This window comes from Dunckerocampus dactyliophorus, chromosome 21 (genome assembly GCF_027744805.1).
Source record: "Dunckerocampus dactyliophorus isolate RoL2022-P2 chromosome 21, RoL_Ddac_1.1, whole genome shotgun sequence".
NCBI classification, from domain to species: domain Eukaryota; kingdom Metazoa; phylum Chordata; class Actinopteri; order Syngnathiformes; family Syngnathidae; genus Dunckerocampus; species Dunckerocampus dactyliophorus.
Window position 1 is genome coordinate 11,912,582 of NC_072839.1, and position 27,065 is coordinate 11,939,646.

Here is a 27,065-nt window from a genome sequence, read left to right on the forward strand (position 1 = left end):
GTTTAAGGAAGTGCAGCAAAAATGCTCGTCAAAGATTCTCTCTATGATGGAGCACATTACGTGTTTTTAACGGACTAGTGCAAAAACGCTAGTTAAAGAGCCTCGATATGACAGCAGCACATTGCTGGTTTTAACCAACGACGGCAAAAATGCTAGTCCAAGATCCTCTGTATCAGGGTTGTCCAAAGTGGGATCTGGGCTCTTTTTTTTGTTTTGTTTTGTTTTATTGGCCCGTGGCATATTGTAGAAATAAAATTAAAAAAAAAAAACAGCAAAAATGGAGCAAAAAGGCAAACTGTAAAGAGAAGATGAAATTTTGATACTAATAATAAAATAAAACAAACTTATGTCTTTTATATATATTTTCTTTTCAGCATTTTTACAAAACGTAAAAATACATAAAAATATCAAAGTGGTCCCCCGCATCCTTTCATTTTCAATATGTGGCTCTCGGTGGGAAAAAGTTTGGACACCCTTGCTTTATATGATCGAGAACATGACTGTTTTTAACTAACTCTTGGGTTCTGTTCAAGGTTTCTTCCCCAGGGGGAGTTTTTTCCCCCCCTTGCCTCGGTTGCCAAGTGCTTGCTCATGTGGGGTTCTGATGGTTTGGACGTACTTCATGTGCAAAGTGCTGTGACATAACTTTTGTTGTGATTTGACGCTATACCAATAAACTTGAATTGACTTGAACTAGCTGTAGGAAAAATGCTAGTCAAAAATCATCTGAAAGACGAGCACATGACTGTTTTTAACTAGTCAAAGATCCTCTTAACAGGAGTACCTTTTTTTTTTTTTTTTTTAACTACAGCAAAAATGCTAGCCAAAGATTCTCTATATGATGGAGCGCATTGCTGTTTTAACTACAGCAACAGTGCTTGACAAAGATCCTCTATGATGGAGCACGTTGCTATTTTAACTACAGCGAAAATGCTAGTCAAAGATCCTCCGTCAGGAGCACATTCGTTTTTTAACCAACTACAGCAAAAATGGCAGCCAAAGATCCTTTGTGACGGAGCACATTGCTGTTTTAACTAACCACAGCAAAAATGCTAGTCAAAGATCCTCTATATGAAATGTCCCCAAGCTTAGAAATGAAGTTGCTGGCCAGTCGTATGTCATTTATGGACCGGTTGTGGCCTGAGGGCCGCCAGTTGAATAGACTTGCCCTAAGGCGTAGGACAGGGGGAAGCGGCCGGGTCGTTATGCGTAACAAAGCCCTCCATTACTGCTGCGCTTGCTCCCGCTGGGCCAAGATGGCGTCCACATCCTGCCCCATTGATGTTTTCATTTACATATCACGTCATGGGAATGCAGTCAATGTTGCCCATGGCTTTCCAGTTAGACTGTGGTTTAATGCGCGCTCTTATGCTGCTTTATTCCAATCGGCCGTCAAAATATTTGCTTCTCTCCGCCGTTTATGACAGCCTCACTCTGCCAGAGCCTGCTGATGTGTGCTTGGATAAGAGAATGACTTGCCAATGAAGACCGCTTTGAAGGTGCACTGCTCAGGTACATGTTGGATGCGTGGAAGCTGGTAGCACTTGGATCTGCTTTTGAGTAGTCGGTGTACGGCTTGTCGGGAGACTTTCCTCCTCCAGCTTCTTCAGCAGGCTGCTTGTCATTTTGAAGGTGTGTTCGGGTTCCTTATCATGTTGGAAAACACAGTTTCTATACTTCAGTACATGTTTGAAATCATGTTCCCTAGTAGTGAACCGCAGCTCCCCGGTACCGTCGGCACTCATGCAGCTCCTGACCGTGACGCCACCACCACACCACCATTATCTCGCTACTCGCTTGTGTTGAATCCTTCTCAGTGGATAGTAAATCTATATAAGCTGTACTGTGACTACTCAAAAGTACAATACAGGCATCCCTCATTTCTCACGGTTAAATGGCTCCAGACGCGAAGTAGGATTCCTTATTTATAAAGGGAATGTTTTTGTAGTTGGAGCATAGAAAACATGTTTACGACCTTCTAAATACGTTTTTTAACAGTAGCGGAGCCCTCTAGACATGAAATAACACCCTTATAGTCACCTTTACACTCGTGTTAACCAATGCAGTAGACATAACAGAGAATAAGCCACTTCAGGCATAAATGGAACTCATACTCGTGTTTGTTGCTGTAAATAGACAGGTAGTGACATCGGGGGTTCAGAGTTTAGTTTTATTTTGCCATGAGTTACAGCTGCAACAGTGGCCAATGTTATTATGTTGTTGTTGTGTCTTTTTTGTGAGAAAATTCAAACCTGCAATAAAAAACTGTTGTTCTGGTGCTTGTCTCACCAAACATTACAGTACAGACACGTGGTGACCAGTGTAGAATACTGCCATCATATCACAGCGTCTTCTGAATGCCTTCAATGAACTAATATACTAATACGTTATGTACATTATTTGTATTTTAGTTCATGGAGCCGTTTTTACACTTGAAAAAACGTAATTTATGCAAACATTAACCATGAAACTGCATGATTTATTCATGTAAGAACCCGCGAAGTGACGAGGGACAACTGTATATCCGTGAGTACAGTCTTGTGTGTTGAGGATAAAAATGCTTGCTGGAATGTGAGGGGCGTACGTTACGGGACCCGGCCTTGTTCGTTTCAGGGACAGCGGCACAATTTATTGTTGCTAAGCGAGGAACATTACAAGTGTTTGCTTCTCCTCCGTCCGTGCAGTCATCAAGCTGACGCCCCCCCCCCCCCCCCCCCCCCCCACGTCAAAGGCGACGCTGCCAAAAGCCTGATGTAAGCCCACCCTGCCGAATGGTATTGCTCAGCAGTCACGATGCGTTCCCCTCAGAATCATTGAAACAAAACATTGACAAACAGGAACATTGTCGAGGCCCATTAGGGGGCCAGATGTCGTGACTAGTAAGGTATGGAGGATAAATTCCCTGTCCGTCTTGGTTACCAGTCATCCTACAGTAAGCATGCCGGGGGGGTTGTCATGTAATCATATTTATTGTCCCCGCCCATTCCATTAAACAAAGCATTTACAGCCCAAAGGAGATTGAATGATTTCTTCCTCCTGACTGTTCTTCTTAATGCTTTTTCAACCATCCTTGCGTCATCTTTGGTCCGATGCGTCCTGGAAAATCCCCATTAGAATCACTGTCCATATTTTAGCCCCACTTTGGCTCATCTCACAGACAGGCCAGAGGAGAAATGAAGAGAAATCGGTGATAAATAAGTAGCTGGCTCATGGTTTCACTGCCACAATGATTGAATCTTGCACTGGGTTTTGCAGCCGACCCGGGATGCATTTCCTGGAAGCTGACGAAGCGGGGGTGCAGAGAAAGCGGTGTGCGTGAAGTAGTGGTTCATATGGCTGGTGCAGGCATCCGTGAGGAGGTTGAACTGTGCCAGGTCTCCACAAGAGGGCACAGATGATGTGGATACATCATGACCACTTGTCTGCTAAGCTTTATTCTCCACATTTCTTCTGCTTTTGAGGCAATGTGTTCTTTTCCAGCATGCTGAATTGTGCAAGTGTAGTCGTATTACGTTCCTTATTGTCATTTTGTTACACATGGTAGAAGTAAACTAAACCATTTCCATATTTGGCTGCAAATTCTATTGGGATTGAATCAGTTTGGCTTGCTGCATATTTAAGATTTTTTTTTTGTGTTGTCTGAGACTGTCCTATGGATTTGCTTTTTTTTGGTTTTATTTACTTGGTTACAGCCTACATGAGGACACACGAGTGCAAATGTGCTTTCTGGGGGGTACGCAGACATATTACAGCCTGATTTTTTTTTTGTATTCATGAATTATAGACATAAAATAATTACAGACTAACTTCCATATTACAGCAGGTGATCAGCTTGATCAAAAACAAAGACAATGTATAGATGATACATTAATTGACATATTAATAAAAATTATCACTGATAATTTACATGCACAAACAGCTGTTAAATAGAGAAAATGTCTACTCACTGTTGCTCTGGCGCCGCATGTGATGCATACTCGCTTTTTGGCCGTCTTCGACTCCTGAATCGCTGCCCACAAAAGGGTGAGAATTTATCAAAACATGCACCCCTACTGTGTCGCCTGTGCTATTTTTTATTTTTTTTCAGACAAATACACCCCATGGCGGCGCTGTTAGGGGACAGACGAGCACGTGTGTAAAATTTGAGCAAGGTTGGTTGAACAACATGGCCACCATCAAGCAAAATGTCTTGGCACCTAATTGGCCATAAGTCACTGAGCGTTTGTCGAATGACATCTGTATTACGCGTATGCTAGCGTGAATTCCAAAGCATTTCGGCCACAGCCCCTAGGGGGCGCAACTAATGTCATTTAGCCATGCGTCTTGCTGTTCCAGCAATTGATTATGTCAATTATGTTGGCTGTTTTGACATGTTTTGCTTTGTGATCATCACCTGGCCTGTGGTGCCGCCTGTCACATGCTGACCCAAACGAACAGTCGGGTTTGATTTAGAGCGACATGTGGTTCGGGCTGCTTTTTGTCCTTGCAGTTGGTGTGCCATTACGCAGCCTTGGGTTTCTAGATGGCCCCATATGGTGCTGAAGACATCTGAGGCGCCCTCAAAGTGACGTGAAAATGGTTATTTGATAGCATGGCTGGTCTTTGCCATGTTACTGTATATGCAGACTCTTTTGATGACATTTTCTCATCACCTTTTATTTTTCGAGTTCTGAAAAGAAATGTGTGAAAAATGGAACGTGGCCTACATGTGCTGTTTTATGAGCCTCTTTCCCTCCATAAATGTAATTGATAGCTCAGGTTAGTCGTGGAGTGAAGACAGACAGACAACTGCTGAGACACCCCTGCGTCTTGGACCCAGTCCCTCATGTAGTCCCGTTTGGATCTCCCCTCCCTCCGTTGCTCCCTCTGTGGCTGTCGGAGCTGAACAGAGGCGTGGAGACGACCACACAAAAGAAATATTTGTCCAATCTGTCCAAGCAAACGCCTCGATTGAGCGCTGAACTTTCCCATCTCGCTGGCTCTTCGTGCTCTGTTACGTGACGTGGAACTGAAGCAGGAATGACGCTTGGAATCACAGCTGACAGATTCTAAACATCCATAACAGTAAAACAGTAAAAGTGCACTGTGAAAAATGTGATACTGAAATCTATTTTCCTTCTAATAAAATATTTCAAGCGATGAGTGCAGTATTAATGGTTCAAATAAATCCGATGGCACTTCAGCAGTCAGAAGGCCCGGAAGGTGGACACTTTAAACCAGGGATGCAACAATTTGGAGCTAGACCAGAGTTGGGACACGGGGACATGGTCCTGCATGATGTCAAGCCAGACCCCTGCTTGTCTCACACTGCTTCCAGTCACTTTAACATTTAATGCATGTCGTCTTGGGATTTTTTTCACACTCTGCAGTGCTTAACTTCTTTTTACACTTGTCGTCAAGCGATGTTAAGAGAGGGGAAGTTTATTTTGCAAATAGTTACGTTATTTTTACATACAAAGATTGTAATAGAGACAGAATGTGTTATTTTTATTTCCATTGATTGCGATGGATTGTGACTGCTTTACTAATAGACAGGAAGTCCTTTTTCTATGCAGCCCTGCTTAAAAAAAAAAAAAAAAGTTTCCCAATTCAGTAGAGGATGTTGCCATCAGAAGCCCACCATAGTGTGTGTGTGTGTGTGTGTGTGTTTGCCAGTGTGAAGTGAAAAGGGTTGCCAAGGGTGGTGAAAGCATGTTGTTTGCTCATGTCCAGACCTGCAGAATGGATGAGGACACAGATGGGAGCTCTCTCTGGTGGACTTTTCTTCCGACATCGGCCCTCTTGTGTGTTTGGGGGGGGGGGAAACGTCGTCGAGGATGGACAGGCATCTGATTGAACGCCGGAAGACTGAATGAGCAGCGAAAGTTGGAGGAGGGGTTATCGCCATGAGGTCAGTATCAGTGTGAATGCTGTATCCCGAAAAAACAGTTTTGCGGGTAGCAATGATTCTAATCGTCCACTAATGATAAAACAAGGTGGTAGGGGCCGGCATGGACCTCAACATAGTCATCCAATACAAATCAGCCCATTCTTCGCCTTGACCTCTGAGGCTCCACAGAGCCATAAAACTTCAAAGCCCTGACTCAAGACATCATTTGACTTTGTTTCCCTTCATATTTGCTCCCCCCCCCAATGTTTTCTGGTGGGAACCAAGTGCATCCCTCACATTTTCCAGGAAACATTCAGCAGTTTGTTGAAACTACATTGTTGACACCGATGGTGCCAGAATGGATGCAGTGACTGCGTAGATGGTCATGTCAAAAATCAGGACACCTCCTTGTGACCCCCACTATGGGTTGTGGTGAAAATGCTTTGGAAGACATGTTGGCATACATGTAATAGATATTTCCCCAAAGTTTTATAATCATTAGATAAATGGTCATGGACTTATAGGCTATTAGTTAGGTGTCCCTGCAATGACGTTATGGTTGATGGCGGCCATGTTTTTTTTTTTACAGGCGTGTGCTTCTCAGTCCTTTTGAAGGTGTCTACCAAGTTTTGCACTGATTCGGTTGAGGTCCCTGAAGTTGCAGTGGTTTGGTGCTCAAGTCAATCTGATTTATTGGGTTTAACAGCACCACCTTGTGGTGTATTTGTCTAAAAAAATAAAATAAAAAATGGCACAGGCAACACAGTCGCCGTGGATCGTTCGACAAATTTTCACCCTTTGTGTGTGCAGCGGTTCAGGAGTAGAAGAACGGTTTACACAAACACATGATTGATATTTAATACAACAGTTGTAGTAATGCGGAGGTTCTGCGTGATTTAAAAAAAAAAAAAAATTAAAAATAAAACATGTGCCCCAGCCCTCGTGGGTGACCCATTTTGAATGAATATTGGGTGAGTTGTTGCACCAGGTGACGCGGTTCATGTATCTTAAGTGTGTCCTGAAACTGAAGGAGGGGTTGCGGCAATCCCACAGTGCAGTTGTGACTTGCTGACAGGTGTAGCACAACGGAAGGTGAAAGGTCAGCAAAGTTGCCAAGCCGATACAAGTCTGGAACTGCTTGTGGCCTGAGAGGCAGGAGTGAATCACTCCGACAGTTTACTGTATTCACCTTGTCGGGAGCGTCTTTGCAAATCCCGTCATGTCAAGGTCTTCTACTAAATACTTGGCTATTTGAGTTGGATGTCGACTTCTGGCGTTTACAAATGTAATGTCATGAAACCTTCTCCAGGATAGCGGCGACGTTGCTACTTTTCGTTTTTTCTCGCAGCAAGTCATAACACGCATGGCATCCATGTGTTGTTGTTTTGCAAGATGGTGCTGTTTGCCAGTCGTACCTGACGGCAGAGGTGACAGCAGCCCGGTGCGCCTTTGGCGGAGTGGAACAGAACTTTGTTTCAGATGTTGCAAAAAGGGCCCATCAGCATCAGGTTAAACCAACATTGGGAATGGGAGCGAGCCAAGCTCATTAGGAGGGGGGCTTGGAGGGTACTGTGGCGGGGTCAGGTTACACGGTGTCCACCTCCCAGACCTGCTTTCAACCTGTTTGCTCGGGCTGCAGGAGGAAGAAAAGACTGATGTGGGGAGGGACACTTAACTCACGGCTCAATGGGGTCCATTGAGAAGTACCCCGCCGCTGGCTTTGACGTCTTAAACTGGTCCTGATCACAACTGATGCCTTTTCATGCTGCTCAATCGTTAACTAGCTTGTGTGCAACTGTCATCAATTCAAGCACGCAGTGAATGTGCCTTTTAGCAGGGCTCTTTTTGAATAAGGATTCTCCACGCCGCCTGTGAGCACTTCCACCCGGCTAGGTGGTGTGTGTGTGTAGACTCCGGTACTCGGGGATGAGTCGAAAATCGGATTTAAGAACGTTGCCGCTGCGAAATGCGATGTTGACGGGTGTAAGATGTTAAACCAAAACAGACCCCATGTTAGCAGAATAACTACAAATCTGGGAGAAAAGCCGGGCTTCGCTGTGTGCGTACATGCCGTCGTCTTGCGTAAGTATGCGTCTTCCGTCAGGCGCACACGTCATTTTCAACTCAACAGAAATGAGGCTGATTTTGTATCAAAATAGGCCATTTCTAACACATTGAACGTACAAACGTACAGTATGCTCGGCAGCAGCCGTGGGCACCTCCATGCAATCAGAATGGTACAATCTTGATCACATGACATGTAGGGCAAGACTGACAGTTGAGTCAGACTCCTTCAAATTGAGTCAAAATATTGCAAGGCACCCCCTAGTATTTAGCAAAGCAGGGTTTCCCAAACTTTATTGAGCCAAGGTTATTTATATTTTTACATTAGAAACATAAAACATGTCACAAAAAATATACATGTAATGATTAGGTTAATGATCAAAGACAAATTGAGGCCCTCATTTGCCTGCCTCGGTGATGTGCACCCTTTGCGCATTTGCAAGGAATGCGCTCCCTTGCACAAAATGAGCCATCCCGTCGAGCGTGGGGGGCCCGGTTCTGCCTGTCACTATACTGTAAGTCTCTGCCACAGCCAGATGAGCAGCAGACGTTATTTGCTGTTAATTCATCATCTTCAGACCAAAGTGAAAGCAATGGTGAGTTTCTCTTGTTTTGGGTTATGTCGACAGCCGCTTATGTTGTCAGTCAGCCGGTCCGAGGGGCGTCGAGATCAGTGGGCTCCACCGTACCGCTACGGGGTGATTTGTCTCAGTCAACACAGGGATGTTTGCGGCATGTTGTGACACCTAATGACACCCACTGAAAAGTCATGATGGTTAATAGGGGAAGGTTGGACAGTTGAGTTTAGCAGGCCGCCTTCTCCTTCCTCCTTCCTCCTTTCTCCTCCTCCTCCAGCTGGCCTGCAGATGGAGGACCTGTTGGCCAGGAAGGACAGAAAGGGAATCGGGAAGAAATGGGCTGAAAGTAAATGATATTGAGTGATAAGCACGCTTGTGGTTGATCATTTGAACTTCCATAGCCCTTAAGTGTGTGAATGTGTAGGACAGCTGTGTGTGGGTGTGTGTGTGTGTGTGTGTGTGTGTGTAACACATGGTCGTGTGTTGCTACGTTTAGTTTACAGGGCTGGCAAAGTGCGGGAAGCCAGACTGTGTGGGGAAAGGTGATGAGGATGGGCTTGAAGGACTATTCAGCTTGCGCGTGCGTGCGTGCGTGCGTGCGTTTGTGTCTTTAAGTCAAACTGATCCTTGCCCTTGCTTTCGTTTACCTTCTTTTTTTTTTTTTTTTTTTGGAGCCCCTTCAGAGAGGAAGCCAGCGGGTGTGCTGGGATCAACAGGGACTTGTCCTCAGATTTATATAAACACCATCTCCTCGGAGAGGTTTTCGCTGTGTGCATGTTTGTGTGCAAATGTGCACAGTATTCGGAGGTTGTATGCACAGGTGGTAGCAACAAGACAGGAAGTCAAGTCATCATTTAACTACGCTCTTAGGGCGGAGATTGGTTTCAGTATGTACACTGTAGACAAAATTGAGACACACATTACACCAAAATGGCCTGACGATCTAACAGTAAAATGTGTACCAAATACCTTTTTATCAGCACCAAATGTGAGGAAAATCTATCATCTCTTGTTTTGGAGAGAAAAGGCACTCAAATGCTCCCTTTTGTTCCAGGTTTTCATGATGGTATGAAGGAAAACCCTACTTTCCTTATGGACCACCACGGACCCGCTCTGCAGGCTTCGCTACACATCGTAATACAAGGCCCAGCGCTCTGCAAACCATCCTTCAGCTACAGACGTGGGAGCTGTAAGTTTCATCATGTTTTTCTTCAGCCTATAGGCGACCCGAGCATGATGCTTGTGTAATATGACGCTAGTGTTGCTAACGTTTGTGTCGTCCTGTCCCACTTTTCAAATGTTACATTGCTGTGATGTGGCATTCATTCATGTACGTTTTGTTTTTCAACACACTATTGATGGACCTCTACATTTCATTTATCGCGGTGAATTGGACCCAACCGTGATAAGTGAATTTCCATGAAGTAGGATTCCTTATTGAAAAAATGTCATATTTTCGTAGGTAGAGCATAAAAAACATGTTTACAACCTTCTAAATATGGTTTCTAACTGAGTGCCCGAGACATGAAATAAGACTCCTATAGTCACCTTTACTCTATTACTAAATAAAGTAGGCATAATTAGAGTAAATAAGACATTTAAGACTGAAATAAGACTTGCGCTCATGTGTGTTTTGATGGTGGAGATTACTCGAACTTATTTTGATGCCCCTGCACAACAGCCAAGATGGTAGCTGATATAAATCCACACTTATTTTTACTGTAACACTGACTTTTGTACAGCAAGCCCCTCAAAAGGCTTCAAACTCAAAGGTGAATAAAAATGTGCTAAAAGCTTGTAATACAGAGCAGGAGTGGGTCATTTCTTTGACCCATCCCACCAGAGAAGGTCAAAAGTTCCCCTATTGTTACGTGCTCATTCAGGAGGCTGTTATCGGGGGGGGGGGGGGGGCTATAAAACCATTTAACATTGACGTGTTTAATGGAGATGCTCCTGCTGATGACTTAACACGCAGGTGAGACTTATTCCAGTTACTTCCTGTCTTATACTCACATTTTTTGTTTTATGGTGTTCAGCTTCAGGGCGTATTGACCCCCCCCCCCCAAAAAAAAAAAAAAAAAGTGAGCAGTGGCTCATCTGTCGCTAATAATTCACTTGTTTGTGGAAAAATGTCATAAGAGAGCGTCTTAATGGATTTTTCACTTGTGCTAAAATACGGATGACCTCAGCCCAGCTTGGCATTTCCACTTTGCCCAAAAAGCAGTCAGCAACTTGTCTGCTTCATTTACTCCAACGTATTTTTACTGCTAATCTAATTAATCACGATTAATCACCATTTGTCACCTGGTTTGAAATACGCCCCTTTGTGCTGTATTTTATGAAAAGAAAGATAAATGACACGACACAATTATATATTTTTGTGCATATATGAACAGGTCCAACAAAAAAAACATAAAAAATAAAATCAAGCTAAAAAAGATGACAAATCTGAAAATGCATTTGCCCAATGCTATTGTCTTTAATAGCAGCAGAACATTTGAATGAATTTGGATTTGATTTATTTGCACAATTGCACATGTTCAAAAGGAGCAGGAAGAAGCACAACGTATTCAATTCTACCCCCTTTTTGTTTCGCATCATTTGCTAATACGTTTGTTCATTTCCCATTCAGCATGTTCCCCTTGCCAGCTCCGAATAACCCAAGAAAAAGCGAGGCGTTCAAAGACACCCCGTAACTTAAGTTGAATTCTCATGTATTTTGCGGGACTTCGGAGCATATTTAAATGCAGCAAATTGTATGTCCGCACTAAGGTAGGCTCGTGAGAGAGATGAATATCCGCTTACTGGTTATCTTTGTCTCTTTGTTTACAGGCCACACATGCGCACGTAATAAAGACGTGATTTCGGAGTGTCAGTGAATGCAACTCGCTGTGGTCTAGTGACAATGAGGAAGTGTGTGTCTAGAGACGTGTTTGTGAGTTGGAGGTACGTACAGTACAGTACATGGTGTCGGTGCACTGCTGTTGATGTGTTCAGGAGCGCTGTGGCTTGACATGATGCGCATGCGTTAATGACGCTATAAATTAGTTACCGACGTTAACGCGCTGCTTTTTACCAATATTAGCTTTCACCCTCATTCCGTAGGCGTCCATTTTCTTACATGACGCCCTGCTACGTCTTTACGGCAGCATAAATGACAATGACATGTCATTGCTTCGGCCCTCGTCAAAGCCCTCACTTCCTCTCCCCGCCGTGCCCCGCTTCCTACCTTGTACCTTCCTGACAGCCCACGTCTATAAAATGCTAATTTGCCACTCGGTTGTCTCTGGGTTTTGTTGTCGGCGGCCGAGAGCGGACCCGAGCTGGAGTCTAAGATGAGCGACATCTGCTCTACTTCCAACTGACCGTGAGAGAAAATGGTTGCCGTCGCCTCCTCGGGGCTTTACTGTCGTCTTTGCCCGCGTTGTTTTACCCTGGGCGGCCACAAACAGTAGTCTCGTATCAATATAAGCCTACACTGTTGTCTACTTTTTTTTTATTGCCGTCTGCTCCAAAGGACATTTTGGGAGTAGAAATAGTCATTTAAAAAGCACGCCTGTAATGATGGATGCTTCCTGTCTTGGCTGATTGACCTGCTGATGTATGGCACCTATGTACCTTGTGGCTAAATGTCTTGTTTGTTTTGTGATGGTCCTCACACGGGTTTAATGCGCGTCTGAGTAGCGGGTCAGAATGTGATAAAATAAACGTATGCCCCAACAGATCCTGTGGGATTGCTCATAAAGCTCAGTAGCGCCAACAGCTGCTAATCCCCTTGTCTCTCGGGGCGAGAACGTGAATGGAAAATTTAGGGTGGGGGGGTCATTCATTGAGCATTCATGGGTTGGATTTGTTAGGTGTCCACTCTTAACTTGAAGAGCGGCCGCGATAAGTGAATTTCCGCAAAGTAGGATTCAATGTTAATTCATAGAATATTCTTGTAGTTGGAGCATAGAAAACCAGTTTTTATCTAAATAAGATTTAGTAGACATGAAATAACATGAAAGTCACCTTTACGCTCCTTTTATTCTTTGTTTACGACACATTGCTCAACTGTGATGTGCAGGCTACGGGATCACTGCAGGGACACGAGACGGCCGCCGCTTTAAACATGGCTTGCTACCGAGCCAACGAGTTATCCTCAAATTTATTTATTTTAAACTTAAGGATTTTAAATGGAGTGGGGAAGAAGGGCAAAGTAAGAAACCAAAATCGTACCACTTCCACACGGAATGGGAGGACTGTTATGCCGGGATAGGCCAGAATACGACATAACTTGTCTTTCAATATTTTTTGACTAGTAATAGTCCACAGTTAACCACGAAACAGCGGTCAAATATACATTTAAAAAAAAAAAAAAACATGATTTAGCGAAGGATGACATAACTCCTGTGGTTACTGGTCACGTTTGGTTCAGTTAAAAGGAACTGTGATGCGTTTGCTCTCCTAGTACGGTTCGTTTGTTTTTTGTACGCGGCCACAGAAAGCTGCGGGTGGCAGCAGTTTGATAAAGGAGGTGAGAAACACAAACGAATTCCACCCGCATCAGCAATAAGTTCCATCCGTTCGTCATTTCCAATAATTTCACATGGTTTTCTGCATGTAAAATGGGTCTTGTTTATATTTTGGGGTTTATTAATAGGCTTGACGTTATTTGATATGGAAAAATTGCCTCCATTTCTCCATTTTGATTTTCGGCTGACCTCTTGGAACCAATTAATAACGAATAGCGAGGTACCAGTGCATGTAAGAGGAAAGGTGTTGCTGGTGTGCATGTATGAACCTGTTTTCTAGGGAAGACAGTCAGATTTCGGTCAGTTGAGTATTTGGGGTCAAAAAGTAGACACTGCAATGCTGAGCATAGTTGTCTTCTTCTTCTGTGTTTTCATTGCCGTTGGTACGGTGCAGTGTTTTGTGAAAGAATTGTTGCATTTCTGATGGCAGATTTTTTTTTGTCTCTTCACATCTGAAATGGTTTTGATGTCTTTTGGTCTGGACCCTCTCAATTATACTTTAGCATCTGGAAACAGTTGTTCCGTTCCCCGCGTTTGAGTAAAAACCTTACATTCCATGAAAACGTGTGCAGGGTTGCGATGGGTTGTCTTTCCCTGAGAATCCAGGGTTGATCGTCACGCGATGGACCAGCCGTATCGGTCTGCTTTTCCTCAATAAACATTTTAGAGGCAGAGTGCTAGCATAACTCATGAGCGCATTTTGTTTTTACAACTTCATAGAGGTTTCCGGCATTCCTCTCCAGAGTACCAGATTTCTCCTTATTAGCCACATGCAACAAAGTTAAAAGACGCATCCGAGGAGGGGAAATGCGGGGTTTCCGCTGGTAGATTTGTTAGTCCCAGTGGCCAAGTCTTTGCGAGATGTTGTTGGGTATTGTGTTGCGTGTGATGGAACAATGCTTTGAAAGTTGCTTTTAATGGCTTTGGTTGGTTCTCATTTACCAGAAACTGATTGCTATTGACATTTGTCACTTTTGGAATTCCCCATTCTCACCCATCCTGTGTGTCCTCCTCCTTTTCTTTGACTCTTTCAAGGCACTGATGGTCCTAAATTGGTCCTGCTGCCTGTCTGGCTTTTTTCCCCGAGCCACACCAAGCCGATCCCTCGTGCGTGCTTGTCTGGCTTTTCACAACCAGTTGGGGAGCTCCTTTTAATTTATGAGTCATTTCCTTAAGAAAACGTGCCGTCCCGACAGCTCCTGGTCTAATGATGGGAGGTTGATGACAATTAGAGGAAAGCAAGTGGAATCGAATGAATAGAATGGTGAGGTAAAGATTGATATTTACCTTTTTAAGTCTGATTTCATGTCGTCACTTGGTACTTGGCAGCAAATACTAGCATGAACGGCTGGAATTTTTACATTTTTTTCAATTTAAAAACTGCTGAAATACCTGCTTTTGACGGCTTAAGTATAGTTCCGAACTTGTTAAAAAGAGAGAAATTGAAGGGAGAACATTTGTACTAGTTTATTACCAGAAATAAAATAACCATGCATTGTCTACATGAATTAAAACATTTACCTTCATATTCCCCCTCAGTAGAAGAGCTTATTATTGCCAATCCAACAGAGAGAGTGCAGTAAAAAAGCACTTTTTTTTTAAAAATAGTAAACATGTGTGTTCTAATGGCTGATTAATTGGTCTCATTGATTTCTAAGAATGTTAACTTTTGTCCGATTTTCTTTTCTAAAGGCTATTAATTGGCCTATTAAGTCAGCTGATTAATCAGTCGGGCCCTCATAAGTAGCATGTTAAACATTTTAATGGACGCTGTTAGCAGACAGGAAAATTACATCTTGACCCGAATATACAGTACATGTGTGGTACAAAATGGCTGCTGTTTGTGCATAAATAATGGGCCAAGTGTCGGACGCAAGTTGTTCCTGTCTTTTATTTGTGTCAGTATGATCCAAATCTGCTTATCCATTTTTGGTACGGTAAGGGGAACGCTACCATTACACCCTTACATCTCGGCCTGTCACAATAACACATTTTGCTGGTCGATAATTGTGCTAGAAATTAATAATCGATGTTATCGACAGCATTTTTTTTTTTTGTAGACTCTTTTCATTATTAGATGAGGGGTGTAATTCACATTTGAACCGCTAGTGTACCTGTGTGAACCACATTAGCTTGACACAGAAGTTGCCTGTACGTATGTAGTTTAAAATGTATGCCATATAACCGTATTGAATGCTTGCATTTCTTTTGCAATGTAGCCATTTTGACGTTGACTGTCCGGACGAAAACTCTGCTGCCCAAGGCACGTCCCATCAGTAGTTGTTGTTGTTTTTTTTGTTTTTTTTTTCCCCAAGTTGAGAAAACTGTCCTTTTCGGTCATCTGCATTCGTGCACTCAACCTGTTCATTCTGTATGAATCCAAAACATTCCCACACATCCCCATCAGCTGTGGCATTCGCCTTCATTCATATTGGTGTATGCGGCCTCACGAAGCTAACTGCTAACCTTTGTATCCACTAACTAGTAGTCCCTCCTCCACAAAGAGGCTGAATTGAGTTGACTGCTCACCATCTCCGTTTATTCCACTTTCCAACCAATGTGCACAGACAGATGCAGAGTGAACCCTCTTGTCATCCGGCCTGTGTGGCACAGAGACGAGCAGATGAAACACACGCGTTCATGCACATGTCAATTTATCGAGGGCGTCATAATTATTGACCAATGTGCAACATTTCCCTTCTAGTTCAGGGTGGCGCTGAAGTTGATTCATTCAGATTCATCCTGATCCGGTCCTCCGGAAACCATATATCTTCCATTTGCTGGATTCCCACTGGTGATATACTGGTTCATAGCTAGAACTCATTTTCTAACGTTGTAATTATCCCTCCAGTTCATTCTCGTGGGAAAACCTTGGAAAAGTATGAGACCTCCAACTTTGGCGGTCTTACTTTTATCTCAAGCATCCATGTCAACAGGTGGGTTCAATTTCCATTCTGCCTCCAAATTTATTGGGCTGTTTAGTGTGGTTCTTATGGTGCCACGGGGTCCAAACAAATACAGGATGAGCCCGAATTCAGCCGCTTTTATTGGACACCAAAGCAAATGTGTGCAGTGGTGCATCATCCACATGAAAGCCATCACCAGGTAGTTATGGACTCCACTTATCACAGATACCTATCTGGTCCTCAGGTTATTTTGTTTCATCACCACATCTGCTTTTTAAAGGCTCTTTTATGGAAACGAATAGAACAGAGTACCTGTCTTCCTGTTTTCCACAATACAGTTAAAGTTGCCCTGTGACAACCGAGCAATCGCAATGACGAGTGTGTTTGAGGAAACGGATAGCGTCGAATCATCCCTTCAGTATCCAGACGAGATGTTTTGCTGGATGAATCCAGATGTCTCCAACGCTTTTAATAGAGTGGCCATATTGTCATAAAAGCATGGGGGGAAATGGTCTTTTCAGATGACAGCAGAGTAGTTTCCAGTTTAAGCCACACTTATGAGTCTTCCCATCGCGCCCCCTTTTTGTTCTCCTGCTGCGGTCTTTTAAAAAAAAAAAAAAAAAAAAAATGTAAACCTGCCATAACAGCTGTTTTTGTCGCTGATGATGCTCTTGACTCTTGTCTTTTGGTTTGCCGCCTTGACTCCTGCTGGGAAATACGCCTGTGGGCCTCATCATGTCACCTTTCACTCTCTTTCAATCTCAGTTCAATAAATTTTGTGGATACGTTTCCCCCGCGGCGATTGCTGGAGGAGGTTCCCTCCTTTTCCTTTCAAACGCTTTGCTGACAAACCGCAAGAAAAGTGGTGTTAAAAGTTTGCAGGGCTGCGTAAAGACTACAGCGTGCGCTCGCTCATAAAGCCGCCCGCAAAGACCTTCAAGGGTATTGTTGCGGCAGTCTCCAAATTCTCTGCAAACGGGTCAGAGCTATACTTTAACTTGGCGGTACCCACGAACCTCGACATCGGCCTGGATGGAGAGGTGCTTGCCAGACCGTGTGTGTGAGAGTGTGAGAGAGAGATGGCCGCAGTGTGTTCATACCCTCAATTTTGCTGCGGAGTCTTGTTTTGGTGGTCGTCAAATCCAGTCTTACAGTAGTAATGGGACGGGGATGACCGCTTTAATGCCATTGTGGAACCTTCTGGATAGTTACTTTTGAACTTTAATCCCAAATGACAGAACAACAAGCCTCTCCGTAGGGATGTGGAGCATGATCACGCCTAGAAGCGACAAAACCATCGAGGTTGTCTTCAGGTTACGTGCACGTTCTTACACCTAAATGGTACCGACATTAGCTCCTAAGTCCCTCACACTGTGCACGGAATACATGAACGTAAAATGCAGTAACACAAAATGAAACCCCAGAATGCTGATGTTGTTTTGGCATGGCTCGGCCAACAGTAGCCCCCTTTTACTTTTGCTATAAAGAGGTGACCGACCACTTCATCGTGGTCGACATTCACAATACGATCTGTGAATGAAGTGATTGAGACAAGTGCGGCCAATGTTGAGCACAGTGCACTCGAGCGAGTCTCATGTTTACTGACCAAAATGAAGTGTTTAAATAATTCATGGGAGCACGCACGTAGCCACGGAACGCCGTAAGCAGAGGACCACCTGTATTTTAAGTTGCAACTGTCTTAATCCCCATCATCGGGAAGTTTTTTCATGAGCCATAGTGACAAAGTTAATGTAGTTGGTGCTGGTTGGTTGGTTGGATCACGGAATGGCACTTGACAGCCTCCGAAACCCCTGGTACTGACCAAATGCAAAGTTCCAAAGTGCCCGTTCTATAGCAGACACTCAACTACATTCCAGGGAGAAAGCGGTGACTCCCTCCGGGGCTTCTGTTTATCATTTGACATTGCAGTACACATCCCAGCTGCCACCCCCTGAATGAGGTATTAGTGTAAAAAAAGGGACCATTTGTCCAAAGGTTAGAGGAAATGGTTTACATTTTCTCATAAATTTCCAGTAATGCGCAATTAACGACTGACCACCAGATACTAATTCACCCGGAGGAATCCATGACGAGGAGGAAAGAGGCGAGTTTTGTTTTTCCTAACAATACCGGCTTTCTCAGTTCCTTGTATCGCCCCTCACCCCACTCTCTCACACTTCCGAACTTCGATATTTCTGTCTTTGGTGGGAGGAGAGATGGAAGTATTTTTTTTTTTGACATTTTGCCCATAAGCCCCTTTTTCTTTTTCAGCTGCGAGCAAAACAAGGTTGCTACTTGTCTTAGAAGCTCTCTGTCGTAAATCAACAGGCCTGCTGGACTTGGAATAAGACTTCAACATGCAGCAGTGTGATTGGTGTTCACAACAGAGCTGTCTGGGGTAAACTTCCAGTCACGTTGCTTTGCCAAGTACTTGATACTCACATGACTGTATGTACAGCATGTCACTAAAGTGAGTTCATCCCTCACATGTCTGCAAATATTTGATTACCATCTTTTGTGGGACAACACCTAAAGAAATGATTTACCGTCCCCTCAAAATAACTCAACCATTAATGTCTGAACCACTACAGCCCTATGTCATACTCGACAAATTGTGCCCAATTTAGCCTTTTTCTCTCCATGGGGCCAGGATGAGACGATGCACAAGATTGGGTCTATGAGACAAAAATATATGACAATATACAGCTACCTACTCATTTTATTTGTACTATGTCACCTTGCATTGCTCCTCGCTAGGCTACACTCTAGGCTCCACCCACCCAGATTTACACTTATCCCAGCTGTACACTGACTACTTTACATTTGATCAAAGTGTCGTTTCTTTAGTGTTGTCCCATGAAAAGATATGCTAAAACGTTTGCAGAAATGTGAGGGGTGTACTCACTTTTTTTTTTTTTGACATGCTGTATGTAAGTGTTACAAATGATCCGTTACACTTAAGACGCCACAAAGTGGCTTAATGCAGAGATGACAGGCCTGTTTGCTTAATGATGTGATGGGAACATTATCTCCCGCCGCAACGACGTGGCGATAGGGAGTTTGATTAATGGTCTGAGGGAGACGCAGCGAGCAGATGGTATTCTGATCTCGTTTTCGGTGAGTGCCGCAGCTGTGAGGCCTGTGCTTCTAGTAGCTGTCATTAGAGCACGTCCGATTCATTCACAAGTCCAAGACTACCTCTGGTGGGGATGTCGATTTTCTATGCGTCCTGCAGGGCGGTGGGTCCATACTTGGTGGAGCATCAAGTGGACGATATGTACAACTACCTTGTGGATGCCAGTATTCTTGCTCTACAGTCCCCTCAGAAGGAACTGTTGGGGTCACATTGGTTTATTTACCCATGAGGCTTAGTTCTGCTGAAGCCGCTATGTGTCAATAAGCGGTGTTCTCACCAGGCTCTACTGTTCCTCATCTCTCTTGGTTCAAGTTGCAGCTCCCAGATGGTTCCTTCATCTTTGTGTCCCATTCAGGTCAGCTCCAGCAGAGCCAGGTAACACGAGCCAACCATCCTACCTAAATGCATCCATAGAAAGCCAGCCATATGACTTTCATGTCTTCTGCTGCCACGTGGGCCCTGTGAGCTATGATGGAGTAGCAGCCTGATGTGAAACCTGTTATCTGTAACATGTGCTGAAATACATCTCACTATGTACGCCTGATGACCAAACATCTCATGTAGCTGGAGACTAAATGATGGCCAATGAAAAATGCGATCTCTTTATATGATGGTGTAAAGCATGGCTTTCCAATTGTCTACTAGGGATGAGCCAGTACGCCTGTATCTGTACCCATATCTGCTCACCCGTCTAAACGATCTGTATATCTGTACTTGGAGAGGGCGGTATAAACCGCAAGTGGGCGTGCCTTAACCTGAAATGGGTGGGGCTTAAATTGGCGCATTATTTTAAGTCTGAAATTGACATGGATTGATCAGAAGTTGTGATTTTTATTTATGATTCAGGTGTGTGTGCGTGTGTGTAAGTGAAGTGTCAAAGATCCTCTCAAACGGGACCATTCTGCTGTTTTTAAAGACCTACAGCAAAAACGCTGGTCAAAGATCTTCTGTATGACAGGAGTGTTCAGTTTTTTAAGGACTGACTGCAAAACTGCTCATCCAAGATCCTCTATGTAACATGAATGCTCTGCTGTTTTTAAGTACACACTGCAAAAGACTTGTCAAAGATCCTCTATATGACAGGACCGCTCTTTTTTTTTTTTTTTTGGAAGACCTGCTACAAAACAAAGATCTTCTTCAACATAGAAACTGCCGTTTTTCAGGACCTACTGCAAAAAACTGCAGTCAAAGATCCTAAGTCTGACAGGAGCGCTCTGCTGTTGTTGGTAACTGCTGCAAAACTGTTTGTCGCTCCCAAGTTTTGAACTGAAGTGGGCCGTATTTGGTGTACAACTCTTCATATTTAGACAGCACCACACTAACAAAGCATCTTGTCAACGCAGTGGCAAGAAATGACTGCTCACTCGGAGTGTCTGATTCCCAGCCTGATAAGGAACTGCTTCTTGAGATTGGGTTACCCCTCCCTCCCTGGCAAGCGTCAAAAGTGATAAAATACCTCCCATCTCCTCCAATGTATGTAACGTCTGATCTTTTCCATGCTCCTATACATCCTTGGCGGTGGTGTTGGCTGTGTTATTGCAGCCTGGCTCCAGCTGGAACGCTTTTCCCAGCCAACCTGAAGGGTGTGAATGAGCAGCTGACCCATAATTTCACATTCCAACTTTAAGTGTTTTGAATTAGTCCCTACATTTGAGGGCTTTTCAATGTGGCTTTGCACCTTTTCATGTCTTCCTATTACTTAAATGCTGTTGTCCTCTCTCGTATTTATTGTTCTTCCCCTTCAGCGTAAGAAGAGCATGTGTGTGCAATTTATCAGGCTGAAAACCACCGGATCCTTTTTCCTCCAGGACTCCCCCTGGACTCTTTGTTACACCTTAAGACCACAGCCCTTCAACTGGCGGCCCACAGGCCAAATCCAGCACTTGAATGCAATCTGAGTTCAGTTCATAACTTGGGAACAACTAACATTTTTGCAGCAGATTCCTAAAAACAGCAAAACACTCATCCTTAACCAGGATGCGTCAACGTGCTAGCCAGGAGAATTTCATTTGCATTCGCAAATTATGAGGTCATGGTATTTTATTTGGTAAACACTTAACGGTGCTTAGGACTTGTTAGGACTTAACTCTAGTTTGTTTACGCCTGAAGGTAAGAACGGCTCAAAGAAAGTTGGATTTGACAAACTGTACCTGTAGATTCACTGCTATTAACAAATCCTAAAAAAAAAGAGGCGCCTCAGAAGTGCAAACCGTAGCTCCAAGGGGTTGACTAGCTGGCAAAAGCTGGTATCAACGATGGTAAAGGGCTGGTCATCCACCGCCATCATTTCCATGATGAAATCGCAGATCGCTTTAGCCCTCAGGACGAACCTTTTTGCACCTTTCAAACACTGTGGAGATGGGAACAAGCTCCGGGCCCTGGTCGTCATAGCAATGCTGGCATTTAAGGTGGCTGAAAAGGTCTGATGTGTTGAAACTGTGATGTGATGTTTTTTTTTCCCCTCTCTTCGCGGAGTGAATGCTTGGAGCATTTGGCGAGATGTCTTCCTCTGAAATGGTGAGTTAGGAAATACTCTTTGCAGAAAGTCACAGAAAAGGAGTGCTTGGTGTGCTCACGCTAACCCAACTACAGCACAGTACGGGTAATCAGATTTATTAGTATGACGGCATAACTTCTTATATTACAATCATCGGGCAGTCCTAGTTTAGAGTATAAAAAAGAGGCTTTTTAAAGGTACGTCCATTATTTTATGGTAGGTCTTTAAAAGCAGCAGACCGGTCCTGTCATATGGAGGACCTTTGACTAGAGTGTCCCGCTAAATTAAGAGTCAGTGATGTCATATACAGTAGATGATCTACATGGACTACATTAAGCATTTAGCCAAGTAAAAATATGTCAAACCAGGAGCAAGATTGTTTTCCTGATGGTAGATTTGCAGACATTTTTGTGCTTGTCAACATATGTTTTCTTTTTCTCCCAGTGACCTCAAAGGGTACTCGGTGATGTTAATGAAACCAATTTTCATATAAAGACTGCTTTTTAGCTGCGTGGAGGCGGTAGCATTTTGGACTGCTTTGAAGTAGCCTCTGGTTATTTTTTCTGCTTGACAGATCAGAGCAACTTTGCAGGAATCAAAAGGGAAGTGCCCCGCTGCCCCAGGTAAATGCTAACTCGCGACTAAGCCGGGACGTTTTGAAAGCTAATATGGCCACTGAGTTAGGGGCCATCTGGACAATTTGCCCCCTTGAAAGAGACGCTGGGCTTCACTTACTTGAGGTAAATAAAGGAATCTTTAGAGAGTAGTAGTGCACTCATAGCCACTGGTAAACCTGTTGACCAAGGCTATCCAAGCATGTCCGACCAGTCTCCAATCCTTTAAGCATCCTCCATTGCACCTGGCTTCTTCATTCACCCCAAGAACAGTAGGTACTGAGAGATGAGACATGGCCAATTTAGCTGCAAGATGAGTGAGCTGGATTCCACCCCCCTTTCCTTCCCGAAGAAGGCAAGCAGGACAATGTTTCAGAGCACTTGCATTTCATTTCCCGCTGCCCCCTGAAGGCCTGACGACAAACACAGTGGCTTAGGACAAAATGACAGAAAGCTGTTAAGCCACGACTGATACCTTGTCAAGTCTGCTTCTCATTGGAGGGGATGTTTGGCGAGGACTCGGCGTTGCAAAGACCACATTTGGTGGTCAACCCCCACTAAGAATACGACGAGGTTGTCATCTGCGTCTGCTGTGAAAATGTACTGTTGTGCCCCCTTTTGTGTGGCCCACATGTTACGACTTACTCTCGCTTGACCACAAAAGCCAATCTTTTCATCTCCTTCAGGAGCGGGATCTGCAACAGTTTTTGCGCTGAGCCTCAAATTACGCAATTTGTTGAAATTTTTGTAATAAATAAGGTGAACGCGAAAAAACTGATGTTTCAAAAACAATCCTTTTGTTCTCAGATTATGCACAGATGGGGGGGGGGGGAACCCCCAAACCTCCAAACCCCTAACAAATGCCTTGGTGTTCGGACACCGTGAACAACAATCTGTCTTGGCTTGGATTCTTCAAAACATAACAAATGATGTAATGGACTTGGCTCATCTAATTGACAAAAGCAATTGTTGCTTTTTTACTCTGTGACACACCATAGAAATCCACTGCTAGATATTTTTAGTATCTTTCTTTCAGTGTCGTAGAGCAGGGGTGTCCAAAGTCCAGCCCGGGAGCCATTTGCGGTCCGTCGCTGCTTTTATTGGCCCGCAAAAAAGAAATGCATCAAATACACAACTTGTACATAAATTGTTTATTTTAATTTACACTTATATTGTGTTTGTTCTTATTTAATTTGGTTGCAAAGTATCTTATCTTAAAAGTGGTATAAAATGTATTTTATTGTTGGTACGACTACTTTTTTTAATCGTCTTACTGCTGTTTTTTTATTATAAATAATAATAATAATAATTAATAATAATAAATAATAATAATTTGTAGTAGTAGTAATAAGTAACATAAGGCTTTATTTTATGAGCTAAAGTTAATGAATTACACTTTCCAGTAGTGGGTTTTTTATTGTCATTTTTTCAAGTATAACAAAATTATTTGTTAAATATACTAAACTGCCCTCATCGGATTGGCTTTGACGTGTTTAATAATCAGAAGTGAAAAATATCCAAGTGGTCCCACATTCTGTTTGTGGCTCTTTTTGGGGGGAAAAAAGTTTTGGCACCCCTGCAAGAGGGGAAATATATATTTGATCCCCCTTACAAAGACATGAACAGTCTAGAATTTTCATGGCAGTATTTTACCAGAGAGACAGAAAATGTAAAATATAATTTATTTGTGTGAATGAGTGAAAAGTATTTGATCTTCAAGCGTAGTACAGTGGAACCTCGGTGAGCGTACGCCCTGATTAGCCTGTTTTTTTGATTCATGTCAAAAATGAACACATTTTGCATCAAATTGCATACATTTTAGCGCACAGTGTGGTGCGCTTTTTTCTTCTTTCCCGCTTTCATTTGTAATTGATATGCATTTTGAATGGTTTTGTGCTTGTGTTAACTTGTAAGTGTCTGGAATAGATTCATTGGATTTGCATAATTTGTCATGGGGAAACGCGGTTAGCGTACGTTTTGTTCTGAGTCGGACCTTCTGAAACCGATTAATGACGACAGCCAAGGTTCCACTTTACTTGGTTACCCTTGTTGGTACTAGATACTCTTCAAATCCTGAAGGTTTCGGTGCTGTCGCTTGGCAAGTCAAAGTTCCAGCCCCCTTGACAGATGTGCTCTGGGATGAAAGTCAGCGACTGGCGAGAGACCACTGCAGGATTTTGATGCGCTTCCTTTTGAGACGCTCATTTGTTGTCTCGGTGCTTGATGGTCCTTGTCATGCTGCATGACCCCCCCCTCAGTGTTCAGGCTCCCTGTACCCTTAGTCGAGAAACCTCTATGTTTGATGGTGTTGGCGCTGTTGGAAATCTCGCTCTTACACCGTATGCACATGTGGAAATGTAACGACAAAGCGAGCGAGCAAGCAAATGTTGACATAAGCGTTCATACGTCTACGCTGTATAGATTGGCATGCGTCGTGTTGTTTGATTTCAGGTTGCGTTTTCTGAACCAGTGATTAAGATTTAGTGTCGTCCTTGTAGAACTTGGCAGCGGGAAACCAAGGGACGGTGAGTATAACGTGTGTGTGTGGGGGGGGGCGAGTTGCTTTGTTAGCATTCAGTCAAGGTCACCTACCATCTTGGCAAAAATTTGCGAAATAATTTTTGTGACGCATCCTGCAACAACTTGATCAGGCCGTGAATCTTAACCGCGACAACACAATCCGTACGTTATCAGCGAGCCATCTTTACTTCAGTGCTGCGGATGATAGATGAAGTCTTTGCCACAACAAGTACTTTGTGTGTGCCTCAGGCTTTGGTTCACACACTACCTAGCGCTGATGTCTGATAACCTCCTCCTATCCAGTGGATGGCCAGAGCAAACTTGCCAGTAATGATCGGTATGCGTGTGAATGAGCTCATGACTCCATTAGAAACTACGACATGTACTCCATTGCACCACCAAATATTAGTATCGATGTGGCACCTTTCCAAGCAATGAGTGCAGCAAACGTGGGGAGGATGCAAATATGTTTAGCATTAAGTCTCAACATGTTTGCGGCCCTCGAGGGAGTCGGCAATCAAGATCACGTTTTTGCTTACCTGTTTTTGTGGAAGCAGACAAGCGGGCGTTAAACAGAGCAGCGTGTTACCTTATACGTTTGATTTTAGTACAGCTGTCTCTGCAGACGTGGTTTATTTCCTTCAGCTAATCGTGTAATGGACGCTTTTGGCGCCCTGTAGGCTATTTCGTCTTGCATGCTGCCAAGCGGCACATTTGCTTCTTCGGCCAATGAACAGCGGCAGAGGTGTGTTGTCATTGTTGCATATGCATACTGTATGGTCCTGTGTTTTGTACTGTGGTCACAGCTTGCTTCTATTTGAATGTTCATACATTTTAATGTATTGCAAACAATACCACATGGGAAAATCTGCTGCCAGGTTTTTATTCACAGCACGTCTGCAGGCATAATGTAATAAGACATTATGGCTTCTATAGCCTGAAAACGGCTGGTCAGATTCATCAAATTTATCTTAACATAAACACATGCAATCCTTTTTTATGTTGAGATTTTAATTTGGACTACTTTTTTCATTTTTATATATATTCACCATGTGACACGTTTGTTTTGGGGTTTTTTTTGGCAAATGAGTTTTCAAACGTGTGTTTTTGTACTGCACGTTTCATTTCCGCAGCAGGTCACACTCACAAGAAGCACTAAAAGGTGAGAAAGTCATGCCATCTGCTAGAAAAATACGAAAATTAAATACAGAGGTAGCTCAGTTTTCATCATGAATTAGTTCCAAAAGATCTGACGAAAACCGAAACCTGCAAAAAGAGGCAATTTTCCCTGTAGAAAATAATGCAAAAACCAATGAACCCATTCCAGATTTGAACAAAAAATACATTTCATAGAGAATATAGTTTCAACAATTATCATTGACACATGGATGGAACTTATTGTTGATGCGGACTTCCTGTACATCCTGGAATACAAATGTGTGTCTCACCTTTAGCAAATGTTCGCAACAACTTCCTTTGGCCCCATGGTGGGTTATTGAGCAGTCACAAGCAATAAAAAATGCACAGACAGTGAATCAGCAACGTGTAGGCTGCTTTTTGTGGGCACGATACAGTACAGGGCAAATGGACTAGTTTGTTACGTGCAATACTGTATGAAAACAAAGTTTTTCTACAAATCATACAAAAACTCTGGCATGTAGAAACGAAGGTTTCACTGTACGTGGTCCGTAGTCCAAATATAAATCTTAAAGGATTGCATGAGTTTAAGATGAATGTGAAATCATTTTCATTTTGAATGGTTTTCATTGAGACATTTTAGAACATGTCGCGTTCTACAATGTTTTAAAAATGACTGTTGTCTGGCAAATTTCCCCCATATTCATTCAACATAACCAAGATGGCTTGGACATGGAAAAACTGAGTGCATCTGCGAAGGTTAAACTTGAACCCTCATCAATCTTCCGCACTGAAAGAGATTGTGGCTTCCCTGACTGCATTTTCCTCCACTTTCTACTAAACAGGGATTTAGTGAGAGTCCACGACCAAAGTGTCATACCCGACTAATCCCTGACCTGGTGACTTCTCAAACCCTGGTCAAAGGTCATGTGCCCCTTCCCTCAGCTCCTGACGACATACAAAGCAGTCGGGGTCAGGCTATCTTGAGAGGAACAGCGGGATATTTAGGTAGAACAGGACTGCTTCCTCCAGGTCTTTTCATGCAACATGAAGTAATTCTGCAAAGCCGCCACACTGCTGGCGGATCGTGGCCCTTTTTTAGAAATTGGCGGAGGCATTTATGGGAACAGAATTGCAAGTGATTCTGAGTTTTCCACCTGGAAGGCTTCAGAAAGATGTTTTGCATTCCCCGAGTAAGCTCATCTAAGTCATAGCCCCACTTTATTTATG

At 43.4% G+C, this 27,065-nt stretch overlaps 1 protein-coding gene across 7 annotated transcripts in view; it reads left to right on the forward strand.

Moving 5' to 3' along the window:
* The window catches only part of sulf1 (sulfatase 1), an 80,577-nt gene that overhangs the window by 1,729 nt on the left and 51,783 nt on the right, over positions 1 to 27,065 (forward strand). For 2 of the 7 annotated variants that reach the window (XM_054764990.1, XM_054764989.1), the window contains exons 1-2: positions 5,804 to 5,890; positions 9,566 to 9,700. The gene's annotated coding sequence lies outside the window, so the exon portion shown is untranslated. Of the gene's footprint in view, positions 1 to 5,799; positions 5,891 to 8,514; positions 8,530 to 9,565; positions 9,701 to 27,065 lie in introns of those variants that run through there. The other 5 variants (XM_054764983.1, XM_054764988.1, XM_054764987.1 and 2 more) reach the window with 5 other exon arrangements.